Source organism: Equus asinus, chromosome 2 (assembly GCF_041296235.1).
Source record: "Equus asinus isolate D_3611 breed Donkey chromosome 2, EquAss-T2T_v2, whole genome shotgun sequence".
In the NCBI taxonomy this organism is placed as follows: domain Eukaryota; kingdom Metazoa; phylum Chordata; class Mammalia; order Perissodactyla; family Equidae; genus Equus; species Equus asinus.
The window spans coordinates 26,007,781-26,025,679 of record NC_091791.1 but is presented as its reverse complement, the minus strand read 5'-3'; positions in this window follow the sequence as shown (position 1 = coordinate 26,025,679).

Genomic DNA, 17,899 nt, shown 5'->3' with positions numbered 1-17,899 from the left:
AGAGAACATGTATACACTGAATCATTCCAAATTTATTGAGACTTGTTTTATGGGCGAGAATATGGACTATCTTGGTGCTTGTTCTATGTGCACTTGAAAGGAATGTGTATTTTTCTTTTGTTGGGTGGAATGTTGTATAAATGTCAATTAGGTGAAGTCACATGCTAGTGTTGTTCGAGTCTTCTACATTTTTACTGATTTCCTGCCTACTTGTTCTATCAATTACTGAGAACGGAGTGTCAAATCTCCCAATTTGATTTTGGTTTTGTCTATTTATCCTTTCACTGTTGTCTGTTTTTGCTGCATATATTTTGAAGCTTTGAAATTAGTGCATAGACATTTAGGATTGTGTCTTCTTGATAAATTGGTCCTCTTATTATTATTAAATATCTCTATTCCTGGTAATATTGGTTGTCTCAATGTCTACTTTCTCTAATATTCATATAGTCACTCTAGCTTTCTTATTGTTAGTGTTTTCATATTCTATCTTTTTATATCCTTTTACTTTTAGGCTATTGGTATCTTTATATTAAAATATGCCTATTGTAGATAGAACATTGTTGGCTATTGCTTTTTCTTTTAAGTTCAATATGGGAATCTTGCCCTTTTAATTGGTGGTATTAGACCAGTCACATTTAATGCAGTTATCAATATTGTTTAGTTTGTGTCTACCATCTTGGGGTTTGTTTTCTATTTGTCCCCTCTGCTCATGGTTCCTCTTTCCCTGTCTGCTTTTGTACTGAGTTTATTTTCAGCTTTACTGAGGTATAATTGACAAATAAAATTGTAAGATATTTCAAGTGTAGGATGTGATGGTTTGATACACATCTACGTTGTGAAAGGATTCCCTCCATCAAATTAATTAACACATCCATCACCTCATGTTTTTACCTTTTTGGGGGCCTGAGAGCATTTTTTGGGGGTGAGAACATTTAAGTTCTACTCTCAGGAAATTTCACTTATACAATACAGTGTTATCAACCATAGTTGCCATATTATACGTTAGATCCTCAGACCGTAGTCACCTTCTAACTGGAAGTTTGTTCCCTTTTACCAGCCTCTCCTTCTGTTGTTTTTATGTTATTTTCTGGTTGGTATTATTTCTGATTATAAGTTTATAAATGCTCATATCTTTGTTCCCCTGAATGTAATGTGTCTTTTGCTTTACAAAATTTGTCCTTATAACTGATTTTTAGGATTTGATTATGATATGCTTTGGTGTGGTTTTCTTAGTGTTTGTACTGCTTGGAGGTTATTGAGATTCTTGGATCTGTAAGCTTATAGTTTTCATAAAATTTGGAAAAAATCTGGACATTATTCCTTCAAGTTTTTTTGTGCTCACTCTCTTTTTGAGATCCTATTGCTTTTATGTTAGACAGTTTGATGGCATCTCATAGGCCTTGCTTCCTCTGTTTGTTTATTTTCAGTCTTTTGTTTTGTTATTCACTTTGGATAGTTTCTATTTTTATGTCTCAAAGTTTTATTAGTATTTCCTTGTGCAGTGTTTAGTCTGTGGTTAAACCCCCTTCGGTAAATTTTTTATTTCAGATATTGTATTTTTCAGCTTTAGCAGCTTCATTTGGTTACTTTTTATATCTCCCATCTCTCTCCTCTGTACTTTATGCTTTCCTTTACATTCATGAGCATATTGACCATAGCTGTTTTGAAATCCCTGTCTACTAATTATATTATCTCTCTGTAATTTATGGCTATTTCTATTGAGTGAATTTTCTCCAGGTTTGGGTCATATTTTCCCGCATCTTTGCGTATCTGGTAACTTTTTATTGTATGCTAGATATTGTGAGTATTACACTGTTGAGTGTCTAGATTTTGTTGTCTTCCTTTAAAGACGGGGGCAGGTTTGTTTTGTAGACAGTTACATTGCTTGTGATTACCTTAGAGGCTTATTCAACAAAATTTTTTTATTTTCACTTATTTTTAGACTTACGGAAAAGTTGCAAGAATAGTACAGAGAATTCATTCATACCCTTACTCAGATTATCCAATTGTTATCATTTTACTACATTTGCTTTATTCATTTATCTATTTTTTTCTAAACCCATTTAGGAGTAAGTTATAAAAATGATGTCTCTTTATCCCTATATACTTCAGAGTGTATTTCCTAAAAACAAGGAACTCTGTCACATAACTCCAATAAAATCAACCCCAGAAAATTAACACAGATTTAATAATATTTTCTGATCTACAGATTTTATTGAGATTTTACAAATTGTCCCATTATGTTCTTTATAGCAAATGAAAATCCGATACCATATGTTATATTTAGTTTCTGTATCTCTTTGGACCCCTTTAATTTGAAACAGATCTTGAGTCTTTCCTTGTATTTTATGGCACTAAAGGTTATTTTTCAAGTTCAACATGATTTTATTTAATGTTTTATTATGATTTCCTTTAGGTCATATGCTTTGGCACAAGTGATGCTGAGTTCTTCTCAATGCATCATATCAGGAGGCAGATGGTTGGTCCCATTACTGACCATGTTAAGTGTAATAATTTGCTTAAGTGCTATCTTTCATGTTTCTGCACTGTAAATTTACTCTTCAATATGTTGTAACTACTAAATATCTAGTAGGTAAATAATTTGAAACTATGTCAATGTTCTTTCCTCTTTAAACTTTACCCACTAGTTTTAGAACAATTGATGATTCTTTCCTAAATCAACAGCAATTATAATATTTTGCTAAATGGTGATTTTCTTAATCTATTATTCCTTCTCCATTTATTAGCTGTCTTTATACTGGTAGGAAGAATGTGTCCTTCTTTCCTCCCTCCCCCCTCCCTACCCCTTTCCTTTCTTTCTTCCTCTTTCTTTCTTTCTTATGTTTATATTATATGTTATGTTATATCTTATGTACATATTTCTTATGTATATATATGTATATGTTATACATAAGAAACATATGTTTCTTATGTTTATGTTTATATTATATTTCTAAGATATTTATACAAACAATATGATTATAAACATATGAGAATTTAAAAAATGAACAAAAACTTTCCAGAGTCCTTTGACAAATCAACTATTTCCCTTAAGAGTTCTCATTTAATAATACAATGACAATTGAAAAAAATATTCAGTCGACAGCGTGCTTTGCATTTCTACTGTATACAATTTATTGTGCTAAGCACTTTAGGAAATATAAATGTGTCCTTGTAAATTTTAGAATTTTTAAGTTTTTCTCCCCTTCACTTTCAAATTCCTTTATGTCCTTTTCCCCAGCTACCCATTCTCTTTTCATTCTATCAGGGAACAGAGCATGTCTCTACTTTTCTAAAGCAAATGCCTCCATCTTTGCCCGCAATCCTATTCTCTTTCATGTCTTGTGGAATCTTGTAAGTGGACAGGATGGCATAGTGGATAAAAGCACACAGGTTTTGGGACCAGAGAGACATTTAAATTTGCATCCATACCCTTCCCATTAGAGTTGTTTGATCTCAGGCAGGTTAAGTAACTTCTCCAGCCTTGGGACTCTCTTTTGTAAAATGGGCATAATAGCAGTGCCCATCTCCTAGGATTGTTATGAGGATTCCAGGAGACCACATGTGATATTTGCACAGAGCCTAACACATAGTAAGTGCTCAATAACTGTCAACTTTAATTACTGTTATTATCTAAAGACCATCTCCTTGCTCCTAATAATTGCCTGGAAGGTTTTAAAGTATTGTCCTAAGAGGTCAGGTGAATGGATAATAAACATTGTGAAAATTTCTTAACTGCTGTCTGAATGGCTATAGTCAAGAATGCTCCCTATTATGCTCTTTAAATAGGTATTAGAAGATTGAATGGCTATTAAAGTACATTGTGCCAATTCTGTCTCTTTCACATAAGTGATTGGTCTTTCTTACACTTAATCTGAGAAAGAATGCTAGGAACTCTTTCCTCCAGTTCCAAAATAACACTGTTATTTGCCATTTAAACAAAAACAATTCCCTTTCCGCCTTCTCATTGTGATGATGCAAAGGGACTTAATGAGTGTAACAATAACAGCATGGCCACCATCACAATGGCTGGGCCCCGCCCCAGAACCTTTGGAAGTGAAACCCACATTCTCAAATCTGGTTGCACATGAGAATCACTTGGGAAACTTTAAAAAATATTGATGTCTGGGTTCCTCCCCCAGAGACTCTGATTTCATTGGCTTGGGTGTGATGTGGGCATCTGGATTTTTTAAAGCTCCCATGTGCAGCCAGGCTTGAGAATGGCTGCTCAAGAGAAGCTCCTCTTCAGACCCATGGGGCCTCACTAGTGAGAGAGGAAGTGGCTTCCTGGGTCATGGCGCTCGATTTTCAGAGGCAAGACTTGAACTAATATGCCTCTGACTAATCCTCTCATGCCTCACATCATGACACTGAGGTTTTCCTCAATCTCTGATGGAAGCACAGCTCCGCCAGCCATCCCATTGTCATCTTGCTCAAACTGACCCAATAGCTTATCTCTCCCCTCTCTTACTGTGCCCTTTAAACTATGACCTGTGATCAACAAACTTCCTAGATCCTCAACCTTTTATTCTGAATGGAAATTCTCTTCCTTTTCTCCTTGCCTTAATGGAGACTTGGCCCACCCCTGCTTCCTTTGTAGCTGTCTTGAGTGGAGATCTTTTTCTTCTTAAATCTCACATACTCTTTGCTCTTCAGTTTGAGGATATGGAGTAGGTGTCATCCTTGCTCTTCATTTCTACTTTAATTCCTATGCTTTTGTTGACACAAATAATCCACAATCAAGCTATAAATCAAAATCAAGGTTAGTTTATTATATGAGCCAGGTCTGAGGACCATAGCCCAGGGGCTTCCTTCCCCAAGGAAGGAAGGGCACCAAAGAAGTGGGGTGTACAGAGTGGTTATATACCATCTCAGAACAAAGAGCATACGTCACATACAACAGGAATATCCCTTTTATAAGAGTCACAAGATAGCTTTGCTGGCACAGCAGGTCAACGGTCACAAGGTGAACTTAGCAGGTTGGTAACTAATCCTTCGTTTCTAGGAAGAGATACTTATTCTTAAAGAAGGTCAATATCGGGCAGTGGGGGGAGATACATCCCTGTCTTTAAGGGCATCATTCTTGTCTTTGGGACATTGTAAATGTTTAAAGCAGATATACGATGCATGCTCAGTAGGCCATATCAGGCCTTTCTGGAAAAACAAGGTCACGCTGAATTAATTTTAAACCAAATGGCTTCCTCATATACTCCAATATATCCTATTGTTTTTCATTGTTCACTTTTCTACTTCAAAATATCTGTGTTTGAAGTTGGGCCATCCTGCTTTATCACCCACCAACCCTTTGAATTTCATTTACTACCTCCTCACCTCCTGCTCATTCTCCTCCTGCCCCAAAGGCCTCACTTAGCTCATGGCTCATTGTGTGCTTGCTTTTTCATGCCTATTCCTCAAATTGCTTCTGATGACTTCAGCAACTATGTGGATGACCCACACAATGCCCTGGGCTCTCAGTTCCTTGAGCTCCTCACTTCCAACAACTTTTCCTCCCTTCTACCTCGGGTCATCATCCAATTATTCCACAGGTTTTGAATGGTTGACTTTAAGTATTCTGTTCTCTGACAGCAGCCTCCTATTCTTCTAGAAAATGTGCTCTAGAATAACCAATGCAAGTAGTTTTCCAACATGGTTGAGCCCTTCGAAATATAGACTGCACAACTTTGTCACTACTCATCTCTTTTCTTCCTTTCCCTCCTTACCTGGAATGTTTTGGCTCACAGTTACTGTTGTTTCTGATGGGGTTCAGGGCAGGCTGCCCTAAGATGTGCCACTCTGTTATGCAGACTATTTCGAGCTGATGACAATAAAGGCTCAAAAGACTCAGGAAGGGCATCTGACCACCTTCCTTGCCCTCCACCGCCCCTTGCAAACTGCCTAAAAGACTTTAACATAAAAGGCCTGTTCCAGGAAGGGGTCCATACCACATGATAGCTGTAGTATGATGTAAAATAGGTGTGCTAAAAGGACACCAACAAACCCATTTTTTGGGCTAGCAAAACCTGTTTAACAAACATTTGCATTCCATCTCTATATACATTGTTTTCCTCCCCTTTGAAGCCCCAAATCACTATCCCCAACGTCCTCCTTGTCTGTAGCTGAAGATACTTTAACAGGCAGCCTCAGCCAGATGATGAGTTACTCACTTTCTTCTGGGTTTCTCCCATGTATACATGCTATTAAATTTTGTTTAGTTTTCTCCTACTAGCCTGTCTCTTTGATTATTTGACCAGCCATAAGAACCTTAAGGAAAAGCGGGGGGCTGGGCGGGGGGATTCTCCCACTTCCCCAACATTTCGTTGCAGACACTTTCAGCTCCCTTGACCCTCCCGCATTGCTGTAATGGACTGGCAAGGCTCCCCGTGTGTGTGTGCTCCGACTGCCTTCTTTTTACCACCCTCCTCACCCCTTACCTTCTGACTTTTAACTCATGCCTTGCTTCTTACTGTCGATGAAAATAATCCATAACCAATCTATAAATGAAAATTTGGGTGAGTTTATTCTGAGCTTAAATCTGAGGATTATAACCTGGGGCCTTTCTTCCCGAAGGAAGAAAGGGCACCAAAGAAGTGGGGTGCACAGACTGGTTATATACCCCCAGAGAGGATGTTTCACATAGGATTGAAATGTCCCTTTTACAATAGTCGCGAGACTGCTCTGTCGGCACAGCGATTGATGGAAACAGCAGGTAGGTCTTCTGTCTCAGTGAACACAGCAGGGTGGCAGTCTGTTGTCTCCAGCTGAGTGGTCACAGGTGAGCTGGGTGTTCAAAGGTGAGTGCAGCAATCAGTTCCTAGCCTAAGGAAAAATGCTTATCCCTAAGGAAATGCTAATGTGTGGGGGGGAAGTTGCACCTTTATCTCAAGGGCCTTTGTTCTGGCCATAGGAAATGTCTAAGCAGATATACAATGCGTGCTCAACAGCCACAGTCAGGCCCTTTTGGAAAAAACAAAGTCAGGCCGAATTAGGTTTATACCAAATGGCTTCCTCATATACTCCAATATATCCTATTGCTTGCCATTTTTATTTGTCATTACTTAACTGAGAATGTAGAAGCCATAATCTTCCCACTAACAAACTTATAAGTCTACTTGAAGCTTTGCCTGTCTTCACTTCCTTCCCATTAAGAGGCGAGAAGTGTCTTCACTTTTATCAAAGGCCACCTCTTCTTGTGCTCTGGATGCCATCTCCTTACTTTCTTAAGGACTTGCTGTTTCAGCAAGTTTTATTACCTCTGTCCTGCACGATCCATCTATCCTACTCTATAGGATCATTCCCATTAGCTTGTAGATATTCATTGGCGTGGCCCATCAAAAACCAATGACAATATTCCTTGATTTCACATCCTCCTTCAGCTCGTACCCCAATTTCTCTTCTTTCTTTTCCAGAATCCATTATCTATCCTTGGTCCTACTCACTCTTTAGTCCCCATCATTCTAGCTTCAGTCTCCAGACACATATCTGGAAACACTCAAGTCAGTAGAACATTTTCCATCCTAATCTTATATGATCTGTCCACAACATTTGACCCAACTGACTACTTCTTCCTTCTTGAAACACTATCCTGTAGATGTCCTCCAATATGAAATTGTCTGATGCTTTTCTCATGATTAGATTGGAGTTATGGTTTTTTGAGAAGAATATCATAGAGGTGAAGTGCCCTTCTAATCGCTTCATATCAGGTGGTACACGGTAGCCACAGGTGATGTTCACATTGATTATTTAGTTAAGGTAGTTTTTTCTGGGTTTCTCTACTGTAAATTTACTATTTTTCTCTTTCCATACTTTGTTCTTTGGAAGTGAGTCGTTCACTCTAATGAAAGCTCAACCCATGAAAGGATGGTAGTAATTAAGTTCCACCAAGGAAGGTGTTTTTTATCCCAGAGTTCAGATGAGGAAATAGGAGCTCAGAGATATTAGGTGAAGTTCCTAAGGCCACACAAGGATATATGATGTCGGCTAACTATCTAAGTAACTTATAGCCATCCAACTTGTATTTATACAGACATCCTTACATGGGGGATTAGCTTGGTTGAAAAAGTTTAAAAAGGAAAACCTCCAGGTAAGCGCAAATATATACTGTCAGCAAGACACTTAACCATTTCTGCGGGCCAACGTGTAGGACAATAAAAATAAGAAAGGATGCCAAACATTTGTCATTGTCATCCAAACCACCATACCTCTGGTTTGGAGAAGAGAAGGTTTTAGAGAAATGGATTCCAACCTGTGTTCTGTGATTTGGATCTGGCTTGCAGATGTGTTTCGCTTGGCCTCCGTGGTGTTTAAAATTATTTTCTGACTTGGTTGTCAGCTTTCAAAGACTGGGAATTTCACGTACAAGTCCAGATTTCATGCTTCACTTGGAAATTTGAGAGATCTGGCACCCTTGGATTTTCATTCATCTATGACAAAGGTCACGTGGTGCCAGTCACTGCTGGTCCTCTTGGATGAGCTGCTCTCTGATTCCCTGGAGTTCTGCATAGCCTGCCTAGTACGACTGTTGGCTATTGCAGCTGTTTGAGCCCAACCCTCTTACTAAGGGGGAGGAAATCTCTGTCTCCAGCTGGTTGAGGAGTTACCAAGTTGGAAGGGGAATTTCCCCCTGTTCTTTAGAGCACCTGAGAGTGGAACCAGTGTCAATGACTCAAGTTGTAGGAGACAGCCTCCAGCAAATGTAAGGCAGAATTGTCTACAGATATTTGCGGTCTGTCAATGCAACAAGTTGCTTCAAATATGGTGACCTACCCTGAAGCATTTAAGCAGAGGGAAAAAGATCTTGAATCAGGCCATCAAAGACAGGATTTGTGCACTGGAGAAAGCTCGCAGCAGATACATTGGAAGAAGAACTCCCAACTCAAATATTGTGCAACTGCAGTTTCCCGAAGAATTAATAAACCTGTTGGAATGGTAATTCTACCCAAAAGAAATAATTATACCTTATAACTGATTATGTGGGGAAGACCACATTACAGCTCCCAGTTTAAAAACATGTGGGAAGCAAAGACCACAGTGAACTGACTTAAGTATGTAGGCTACAGGGAGCAGTGAGAAGTGAGGTAGGGAGATGTAGGCATGAAATTGGGCAGAGGGAGAAAGTAACAGGACCACCAGCAGCTTGTGTTTTGTTTTAGATGGAGAGAAGGGGTGGAGGGCAGCGATGGAATGATCCAGCTAAAGGAGCAGCGTGCTTATTACTAGGCAACCTGCGTGCCTAGATATTATTTTCTGACTGAACAGCCTTGGTTTTCTTGAAACAAAAGGAAAGCCAGGTGTAGTATAAATAATTTGCACAACCTCATCTAAATCCAGCTTGCTAAGGATGATGTTTTAATCGTTTTTGTTGTGGGGTGTTACGTAGACTGATGGCAGTGCGGGTCTTGCTTTAGGTGCTTAAACACTCAGGAGCTGTCTCGTGACCATCAGAGATTGTTCCAGCCTTGCCCTGAGTTTCAGGATCAGCTTTTGGCTGCTTTACTGGTGCTGTCCACATTTATGTTGTTACAGAAAGGTAAGTGGTTCGTTCTAAGGCTGTTCGTGTTTGTTGATGTGAAGCTTTGCCTGCGGAAGCATTTTGCCTCTGTGACTCTTTTCACCTATAAAGAGGCCTTGGGAAATCGTTCAGAAATTAATTTGCGACATTGTGTTACCAGATGAAGACAGGTAGAACACACCTATCCATCAGGTGGGCTTATTACCCTAACGGTGATATAGATGTTAGTCTCCTTGGCATCAGTGATGTTTGAGATGAGAAAGGAAAGCTTGTCGCAGCTAATTATATCTCCCTGTATTAATTACCACACTAAGCGACAGTTTTGTTCACACCTTGTTGTTTTTGCTAAGGAAAAAGGAGAAGAACGATTTTGTTCAGTATTCTGAAGATTTAGGACAGGAATCTTGGCTCTTGTTCTTAACATTTCAGATAGAAATAAAGAAAGGAAAGAATCATTCCACTTGTGCTTGGTGGCTTAATAGAAAAAAAATTAATGACTTTCATCTTGTTTTGGCTCAGACGCCTACCTGAGGTATGATTTGAAATGAGTTTCCTATTCTCAACTCCCCTTGTTGAAGACCCGGAGATTTATCAATATCTCACAACAACAAAGAACATTGTTCAGGCCAATTTGACACAGTGCTGCTTTCGTCTCCAAAGAACCATCGCATGTCTTCTTAACCTCTATAGATTTAAACAGGATTTATACTTCATAAACCCAAGTGTGTATCCAAATCCTCTTGTTATTGTAAAGAACAGCAACAAAAAAGCCACATTACTGATAAGTCAGTCTTGTTTTCTCTAAAGCTCTAAAGAAAGACTTGTAGGTTCCCCAGTCTGAGCATTAGAAGAAATAAACCCAGATTGCCCAGCACCCCTCCCAGAAAGCGATGTCTGAGAACAGGCCCAGAGGCCTTGTAACTTTCCAAGCACTAATGGGAAGGACTCGGCAAAGTGGCTGGAGTGAATCTGTCACTATCTCTTCTTTTTTAAGAAGAGGTAGCAACTTATGTTTATGTTTGTCTTTCTGGAACATTGGTGTGTCATGCTGTTATCTAGTCGGAGACATTTTTACAATTTCCTTATGGGATTTATAACCACAGGGTTTATTTCCCTGCTGATGTTTAGCGTTACATTTTAGAATTGTGCCCACCTGACACTTGAGGAAATTTCCTCTGAAGAGGTTATATTTAAGCCAGAAATGGCCAAGCTCGTCCAGAACCCACTGCTCAGCTTCTCCTTTCTGTGTAGTGGAGGAAGGACTCCAAGTTAAATTGATTTTACTCTTTCTCAGCTAACTCCACCTTCTATTTTCCCTTTTCTTTTGAGTTTTTCTCACTCAGCATCTCTTTCCAATGCCTGCATGTTAAGATGGAGTTGATGCAGAAAATGGGGCACCTGAACAGTGCACAAGCTTATCATCCGTGTGATGCCTATGGACCTGCACGTTATGAGCAGATACAGTTGGGACGTTGCTGAGAAGGGCACACAGGGCTCATGGAAGGAAGAATGGGATGGAGTCAACAGACTTGGGTTATACTCTGGTTCTTCCAGTTACTAGTTTTATTCATTAATTTCCCACCTTTGAAAGCCTGTAGGGTTGTTGTAGGAACTACTTGAAATAATATGCATAAATCATAGGAGATGAATAGTAAATGTAAGTTTATTTCTGAATAGTAGCTATTTCCCTGGGAAATAGAGTCCATGTGAATATTATATATATATAGCTCAGTATTCGATCATTTAACAGTTTCATGTTTGAGAAGCACCAACATCCTTTAAAAATTGTATTCCTCATTTGACCAGCAATCCTACCTCTTCCAAGATAACTCTGGATATAATCATTTAAAATAGTTTTGACTGACATAAATGTGTATTTCCATACCTGTGTGACAAAGGACTCCATGAAAAGTACTGTACTGTACCAAGGTACTTTGATCCTATTCAGAATATTAAGATCTAAGATTAATCTGTCTCAAAGATCTGATAATTTCCACTTTTATTCCCAATACAGAAATGACTCTTTATGGAGACCCCCACCCCGGCTGAAACATTTCTGCCACTGTTCCCAAGAAGGGCACATCCCTTTCATGCTCAGTGTGGACAGTCACTGATTTTATCGAGACCACTTCCTCCTGTAGATGATAGAGAAGGCACTGGCTTTTACTTGGCTGCTAATGAGCAATGGCTCTGTGGCCAGCGCAAGTGTGGTCAGCCACCACAGACCTATTGTGACGATGCAAACACTTTCATCCTCCAGACCTTGGACGTTGCCTTCAAGTTTTGCGGAGAAGAGGCCGGCTCTTGGGCCAGCACTTTGTGAGCAGGAGACTTCCGTGTCTAAGACTCTTAAAGACTTGCTGAGCTAGCATGGCTGAGAAGTATTATTACTCAAAGACATAGCTACTTAGAGTTCTGGACGGTCAGCCTATTCTCTCCTTAACAGCAAAGTTGACTCGGGAAACCAGTTTAAGTCCCCAAAAAATTCTTTGGTGCATATAGAATCAGATTAATGAGATTGAGAGGTTTTTTAGAATTATTTTTTCCTTTTTAAAATTACCCAGCAATAAAATTTCATTGCAGAAAGATTAGAAAACCTGATCTGCAGGAGCCACACACACCACTTCGAGAGAACCGTTGTCAATATTTTGGTGTGTAGCCTCATATACTTTTTAATGCATCCTTTTTGAGACTTGCAGACTCTAGGATGTGAGGATAATTCATTATTTTAGAAACTTAGGGTCCTGCAAGAGCAATTGCTTTTCAGATTTTATTTTGAGCAGGGGCAAGAAGGAGAAGAATTTGTTCCTGTAAAACCAGCACTTTTGCTAGATATGTAAATGGATGGAGGGATGGATGGGTGGATGGGTGGGTGGATGGGTGGAAGAAAGGAAGGTTGGATAGACAAATGGACTATTTGGAATTTAGACACCTTAAGTTAACTGGTGGTCCTTGGGTGGGCAGGATTTTGTCGGCCAGCAGCTGTGCTTGGGGCAACCTCCTTTCCCCGCACTTCGTGTGATCTTGTTAATTGTCAACTATGCTGCACGCCCTGTCTCTTCAGACTTCCTAGCCACAGGGGTGAACAAATGACCCAGTCTGAGCAAATCATATTCTTGCAGCTCCGTGGACACAATGATTGATCCAGGGGTGGGCCATGATCCAAACAGGGCTAACCAGCATTTCTTCCTGGAATTGATATGTGAACACTAGGAGGGAAAGTCTCTTTCTACTGAAATAGTTCAATTGAGAAAATGGGCAACAAAGGCAGTTTGATGCCTTCTTGCCCGCCACGTGGCAGAGAGCGTGTCTGAGAGCAAGGCCCAGCGGTGCAGAGACAGACCCAGGGAGACAGAGATAGATGAGAACATTCTCTCATCAATGAGTTGATGGTGCTTGAGCACTTGGATCCAGCCATCCTTCAGATTCCCAGTTATGTTAGCCAACTAAACTTTTCACTTTTTCTTAAGCTGGTTTACATTGGTTTTGGTCAAATACAACCAAGAACCGTATCGAAGGCGCTTCTCCAGCTCCCTGGGGACAGGGGCCCTATCTAACCTAGTCTCTAAACACACTGCCTGGTACATGGCCTGCCTGACTCACTGAGTCATCATCTTTTCTTTTTCGTGCTCAGGATGTCGCTTTTTTCCCTTCCATTCTGTCGTGAAAACTTCAGCTTCCAGCTCTACATTCACTGTGGCGATGGACCAGTCTCTTTCTGGGAAAGAAGGAGCCCAGAGCGCCCTTCAGCCATCAGCATAAGGTGGAACCTGTGACTTGTCTGACAGCTGATGGGGTCAGATGGGCAGGGCAGGCCCAGTTGTGATTAATAGGCCTATAAAATGGAATTCTGGGACTGACCTCCACTCAACTCCAGCAACACAAAGATAATTGACCTTTGGAAACTGCCTTTGGCAGTCTTTTTATTATTTTTATAGGAAAGTCCTGCAAACCAATTACATCTCACAATGGGCCTTTTATGGTGCTATTAGTTTAATGCAGCTTTCAGAGAAATTAGTCTTTAGGGAGCCTGAAATTCTAGGGGAAAAAAAGCCCTCCATGGACTTATTTGACTTCTGCATTAGCAGGAAAGATGGATTGGAAGCAAGATATTCCCTATGGTAAATTTTGGCATTTTGAGCCTTCTGACCAAGGTACCCAGTTCCCATTTTGGGTTCCTGATTCCTGCCCCAAGCAAAAGGAAAAAATAAATTTAAAAAAGGACAAGCTGGCTTTAAAAGAATTTAGTCTACAAATCAAAGAGGGTTTATTCCTCCCTCAGTCCAAGGTTAAAGAAAAAAGGGAGTGAGACATCTGAAATGGCACTTCTGTTTAAAGGTCTAGGTTTTTCTGAATGTGAAATTGTAGATGTCTGTCTCAGGCCCTCGCATTGGCTCTTGCGCCTCTTGCCCTGGTCATAATTATTTGCAGAGTAACAGTTCTGGGGCCACTATCACAGGGTCAGGCTGTAGGTCTGGGCTGAAAGAACTAAGGTACCACTGCAGCAACATCACCCTGCCCCAGCCCAGGGATCAAGTGCATGGGGGGGCTGTGGAGGGCAGAGTGACGGTAGGGAGAGGAGCTAGAAGGTGCAGGAGGACCAAGGACTGGCGGGGTGCCCTCCCATTTCCTGAGGTCTGATCCCCAGGTTGGTCAGCCAGCTCATCCCCGGGACAAGGAAGGTGCCACAGAGCAGGTCCATGAAGGGCAGAGGGCCCGAGCGACCTGCCCACGGGACCTGCTTCCCATCAGCACAGCTCTGACCCTTGAAACCCAGCCTCACTATCCCTGTGTCATGTGGTCATCAGCCAGGCAGCAGTGGGGAGCTCACAGTGCTTCTGTCCTCTTTATAGCTTGAAGACTTTCACGATGTCCTTACACTCTTTCCTGACCAGTTATGTTTGCTCTGGCTCTGACCTTGTCATATATCCCAGGCACCCCCTATCAGGGCTTGTTTCTGCCAGCACCTGAGACTCTCTGCCTCTGGACTTCCTCTGGCTGCGATGGAGCTTGCTCAGCCTGAGCCAGCGAAAGGCCGGGGGTTATCTTATGTGGGAGCAGCCCTCGACTCTTCCTGTGAACGCGTTGATGGGCAAGAACCCCAGCTCTGTAGCCCCTTGGATAGGACAGCTCCGAGGTATGTTCCACCTCATCTCCCAGAGTTCCCAGTGTGTCTGGGTCCCAATTGTCCCGAATGGTAAACTTATTAACACGTCTTGTATTCGCTTCCTTCCTCTCCTCATCTTTGTTCCCCTCCCCTACTTCTACTTCTTAGAGTCACCTCCCAGATAAGCCCTTCACACTCACACTAGTCTCAGAGCCTCTTCTTGGGCACAAAACCTAAGCCAGACCTCACAACTCGTTTCCTGTCTCTGCCTCGACTCTCTCACCTTGGGTCCAAGATCTGATGTGGCTTGTCCTGGACTATCACAGGCTCTTCTTGCTCCCTTCCTTACCTTGGATTCGTATGACTTCTCAGGCCATATTTGTCGCAGGCTCTGCTCAGCAATGACCTGAGTTGACTCCGAGGACCCTCCCCTGGCCCATGTGGCTGGTATTCCTGTTGGTTTTGGCCCAGTCATTGAGTGGGAGATGTAGAGTCTCATTTTCAAGGGAGACAGGAATAGAAAGAAAGAGAAAGGGAGAGGAGAAGAGAATATGGAAAGGACCACAGCTTGGGTGCGATACGTAGGGATGTGTCTCTAGAGAAATATCGGGGCCATGGTGAGCCCTGTTTACTACCCACTGGGGCTGCCCTGCCTTCTTTTTATTGGTTTCTGATCCTCACACTTGAAACGGCCAATGAACTGGCTTTATGAGAAAGTGGGGCTGGGCCCCTCTCTTCAGTCTCATAACTGCTCCCTTTGGAAGCAGCAGGGTCTTGCTTACAAAGCAGAAAGCTCTGGCTGCAACTGCTGCTTGTGTGACGTTGGGCCAGTTGTTTAATTTCGCTATAGCTCACTGTCCTCCTGTGAAAAATGAGGCTCATCATGTACATCTCATAGGATACTTGTGAGGACTAAATAAGAAATGTGATGAAGTGCTTAGCAGAGTGCCTGGCACGTGGTAAGAGCTCGCTAAGTGCTGGCTATTATTATTAACCCGGCAGGTACTGCTTGGTTTTGTTCATTATCTTTTGGTATTTTATCTCCCTGAAGGCAGGAGGCACGCGGTAGCATCTTCCTCTTGGTGTCTATAGTGTGTGTATATAGTAAGTGCAGAAAAAGATACATGGGTAGGGACCAGGTAGGTTAACATCCTGTTTGATCCTTGCTCTTTTCCTCTTGCCCTTTCAGGCATGCTGCAGCCTCATCCGTTGCAGCATACTTCCAGTTGCATAGAAGCCACGCTGGTCCCAGAGGATTGCTAAAATACCCTCCTTATGCCGTGGCGCCACCTGGGGCTCAGTGGCATGTGAATAGGCAGCTCTAGCTGTGCCAGGCATTCAGTCCCATCCTGGCCTTTATAAGGATGCAGCCCCATTATTTTGAAATCGTTTCATTTCGATGGCAGCCCTTCTTTATCATGCTTAAAACCCAGAGACAGTGCCGGGGCTGGTCCCCCAGGAAAGGCCGGTGCGGCAGTGGGGTATTTCACGCTCTGAGGTGCAAAAGTATTTACGCTGAAGTCGCTTAAATAATGGCTTCATCTGCTGCTTCCCCTTCAGTGTTCCAGACAGATAAAGATAAAACAGCCAAGGTAATTGTGGAGATGGAGTGTCGCTGGCAAATGATCTGAGCACAAAGACCATTTCCAGAGACAGATGGAGCGGAGGCTCCAGTAATTTTTCTTGAGTCCTGTTTAAAGTGGCACAGTCTGAAAACCAATTCCGCAGGAGAGCCGCATGAAGGGTCCGGGGCCACCTGAGCTTTGAAAGTATGAAAGCCCAGGGAAGCTCACCGGTGACAAAGAAAGGAAGCTATTCCCCAAATGGTCCAGTGTGAGGGGGAATGGCGAGGTGAGCTTGATTGTCCCCTCCTGGGGAGTGCCACCCACAGTGCACTGGGTGCCGAGTGCAGATGTGTAGTTACTGGTGAATCCGGCAAAGCTGCCGTCTGGGCTTGGAATGACTCCAGGGCCCAGGGAAGCGACTGCACAGATGTGGGTGCGGTCAGCTGAGTCCCCGGGAGACTTCCTCGTTTGTAATCTGGTTTGTTCCTGGACATTAAGGCAACGGATTGTAGGCACCGGGCACTCAGGCGTTGGAGTGTGCCGGCAGCGTCCCTGGGCCCGTGCCAGCTCTGTGGTGCAGGAGGCATTTGGGGACTTCCCTCGACTCACTCTCCTCCTGCGAATGAAGGAAGTAATGGGCTCTGAAGGTAAAATGACGACGTCTATGAACACTTTGCAGCCATTGAAAACCATGTTGCAGAAAACTGTCCAATGACTTGGGGAAGGTTGGTGATATACGGCTAAGGGAGAAAAGCAGACGACAAAACAGCACGTAAGCATGCGCCTGGTGTGTGTTTAAAAAAACTACATACATGCACACATATGCAAAGAGAAAATGACTGAAGAGACAGCTAAAATATTAGATTGTTTAAACATTTTTTTCACCTTTAAATCTTTCTACGTTTTCCAAATTTTCTACAACGGGCATACGTTTCTTTTGTAATGAGCGAAAGAGAGATTAAAATCAAATCTCACATTCATGTAGTATTTATCATTTTTAACGCTTTTTATGTGCATCCTTTTGTTTGATCCTCACGACAGTTCTGTTAATTAGGTAGCACAGTGATGCCCATTTTACAGAAGAGGAAACTGAGGCCCTGAGTAAATCAGGGACTTGAATAACATGTTGCCTGGCTGGTGAGTCCCTGAGCTGGGGCTAGAACCCAAATCTCCTGTATTCGAGTGTTAGTGTTCTTTCCACCGTGTCTGAGGCGTTCTGAGATGAGCCGGTCACCAGTATCTGCCTCCTCGTGGTTGAGATCCTGACTCGTGCCACCACCTCAGGAACTCTCTACCTGGTCCCCCGGTTGAGACCAGACTTCTTTGCTGTGTGTTCTCAGAACTGAGTTTATTCCTTTCTATCCTGCCCAATGCAGGAGCTACTAGCCACCGGTGGCAATTTAAATTTGAATTTAAGGTAATAAAAATTAAATAAAATTAAACATTTTGTTCTTCAGTTGCAATCTAAGTGCACACTCGCCACACGTGCCTATGCTGCGTCTGTGTACACCCGTCATCACAGAGAGATCTGGGCAGACTCTTCTGGATCCCTCATCTCCCTGTGTGGTTGCACATGTGTTTGTGGAGTTTTTATTGGATTCCTGTCTGTTCCCTGCACTAAGTGACAAAGTCCACGAGGACAAGCATCACATCTGATTGGCTTCCTTCCGTGTCCCCATGCTCAGTCCTGTCTTGACCCACAGAAGTTGCTGAGTAAGC